Source organism: Lagenorhynchus albirostris, chromosome 18, assembly GCF_949774975.1.
Source record: "Lagenorhynchus albirostris chromosome 18, mLagAlb1.1, whole genome shotgun sequence".
Lineage (NCBI taxonomy): Eukaryota > Metazoa > Chordata > Mammalia > Artiodactyla > Delphinidae > Lagenorhynchus > Lagenorhynchus albirostris.
Genome location: NC_083112.1, coordinates 40,210,674 through 40,213,650, shown reverse-complemented (window position 1 = coordinate 40,213,650; position 2,977 = coordinate 40,210,674). Strand labels below are relative to the sequence as shown.

Here is a 2,977-nt window from a genome sequence, read left to right as displayed (position 1 = left end):
AGAAAAAGCTAAAAGAATTCAGCACCACCAAACCAGTTTTACAACAAATGCTAAAGGAACTTCTCTAGGTGGGGAAGAGGCATGCAACTTAAAACAACCTTTACATATATAGACTGCTATATCAAAACCTCATGGGAACAGCAAATCAAAAAACTACAATAGAAACACACACACACACGCACACGCACACGCACACACACACACACAAAAGTAACCCAAACACAACAAGAAAGATAGTTATCAAATCACAAAGAAGAGAACAAAAGAAGAAGGGAAGAAAAAAATACCTGCAAAAACAAATCCAAGACAATTAAGAAACTGTCAGTAGGAACATACATATTGATAATTACCTTAAATGTAAATGGATTAAATGCTTTAACCCAAATACATAGACTGGATGAATGGATACAAAAACAAGACTCATATAAATGTTGTCTACAAGAGACCTACTTCAGATCTAGGGACACATACAGACCGAAAGTGAAAAGATGAAACAAGGTGTTCCATGCAAATGCAAATCAAGGGAAAGCTGGAGTAGCAATACTCATATCAAATAAAATAGACTTTTTTTAAAAAAAAATCATTTCAAGATTACTTATGTATTTACTTTAAAACAGGTCACAACACTAAGCTTCTGGCCCATTCTGATAATGCACAAGATACAAATGCTTGCTCAGCAGTTGAAGGGCATGCTTTAGTAGCATGTTTGAAAAGTGAATAAAAATCTATATAAAACAAATATTCAAATAGTTTCCATAGGAACACAGTTAAGTGTGACCCCATCACCTAGTCTTCCACATTGTTGCATCTGTGCCAACACTACTCACATAGACATCTCAAAACTATCAGTAGTTAAGTTAAATGGTCCCCCCCCCAAACCCTTAAATCAAGCTAAACTCACAGTTAACAGCTACAAGAATTGTATCTACACATTAATACAAGCTGAAGCACAGGCTGCTGGGTGCCGTTTCAGCCCACTCTCTCAAGCACAGGACACAGGCAGAGTGCCAACATCCAGCTCCTCTACTCCGGGTGGGAAGTCATGGTTCTGGATTTTCTGCATCAGTTGCCATGGTGGCCCTGACATCACATAGTAGATGGTTGGTCTCTGGAATCCATTGAAAGTAGAAGCAGCAGTGACAGCAGTGACAGAGCAGAGTGTAAACACCCATGTTTTCAAACAGCATCCAATCGCCCTCATGCATCTCAAGTAAGTTACAGTGCTCAACAATGCGATCCGGGCCATCACAGGTTGGTCCCCAGATGCTGAATGAATAATACTTCTCATCTGGTTTGAGTCTCTTCTGCAGAAGCGGCTTAACATGTTCATGATCGTAGAGGATGCAGTTGAATGATGCATATACTCCATCATTCACATAATACATAAATGTCTGTTCACTCGACTCATCTTCATCATCAGAGCCTGTCTGTTCCTTTAAGATGAGTTTTTGGCAATGATATTAACTGCTAGAGTGAAAACTGAGGCAACACAGTATCTTCCTGGCTCAGGTATGATTCTCACTCCAGAATCTGATGGAAAATACTTGCATGACACTGGGTTGATTACACTGGTGGTCTCTTCAAATTTAAGATTTACATCCTCAGATCCAGGAAAGCCACCACCAATATCAAGCAGAAACATGTTGAAACCAACCTCAGCTCCCATGTCAAAGTCACAGTGGGCATCAGAGATGGTCTGCACGAAGGTCTCTGGATCAGTACAATGATGTCCCACATGGTAGCTGACACCAATGACATCAATATCTTGCTCTTTTGCCCATTCCAAAATAAGCCTGCTGGTTTTGAGTGTGACACCAAATTTGACACTGAGGTGACAGACTGCTTTGGAATCATCAGTGGCAATCTGAAAAACCAACTTGGCCTTTGGATGTGCCCTAGCAACTTTCACCAACTCGACTTCACTATCAAAAGTCATCATTTGGACTCCATTATTGGCAGCATATTTAATCTGAGACACTTGTTTACAAGGATTTGCATAGATAATCCTCTCTGGAGGCACCCTGAGACTCTGCACCAACTGGATTTCAGTCCTGCTGGTACAGTCAAATCCTTTCCCAATGGCAGGTGTGGTCTTCACTATGGTTCTACTATCATTGCATTTGACTGCATAAAAGGGTGTGACTCGGGCTTCCCTGGTGGCACAGTGGTTGAGAGTCCACCTGCCGATGCAGGAGACACAGGTTCATGCCCCAGTCCGGGAAGATCCCACATGCCGTGGAACGGCTGGGCCCGTGAGCCATGGCCGCTGAGCCTGCGCGTCTGGAGCCTGTGCTCCACAATGGGAGAGGCCACAACAGTGAGAGGCTCGCGTACCGCAAAAAAAAAAATAATAATAAATAAAGGGTGTGACTCAAGTAAGAGCTTTAAACCATATCAGATGTTTCTTTACAATGCCCCCCAGGTCCACAACATAGAAGGCATCCTTATCTTCAGAAGAAGGAATATCATTAATGTTTTGGTCCAGAATGTCCTTGGCAGTAAAACCTTCATCCAAGAAATGGCAGTCAAACTTCATTACTAGTTATTCGTGGTTTCTTGATATATTTTTGAAACAACAAAATGGGAAACTAAGAGATGGAATTTAAAGAAATTATGCCAGCTTTTCACAAAGGCGATTCTCCAGGAATTCTGAGTCCCACTGAAGATGTGTGTGCCCTCGGTGCAGCAGTGAAAATGTTCTGATAAATGCACAATCTGCTGTCCACCTTAGAGCAAACGGGCACCATAGGTAGGCTCCATGGAGACAAGATGCTGTCACCACCGAGCACTCAGGACCACTGGCCACCCTGCCTCTTTCCCCACCAACCCCATCAACCACCGTCCCAGTTGCTCACCACCTTGCTCCCTCCAGCAGAGGACAACCAGCCTGAGGTGGCACCGAGTGCTGGCAGAGGGGCAGCAGCAGTGGAGGTGGAGGGAACTGACCAAAAATACTTTAAAATAAAGACTGTTACAA

The 2,977-nt window shown here is 43.0% G+C and overlaps 1 pseudogene; it reads right to left on the bottom strand.

Annotated features, from left to right (window-relative positions):
* Window positions 1–925: 925 nt before the first annotated feature.
* On the bottom strand, window positions 926–2,232 carry LOC132508798 (ornithine decarboxylase-like; annotated as a pseudogene).
* Between the last annotated feature and the right edge of the window lie 745 nt (window positions 2,233–2,977).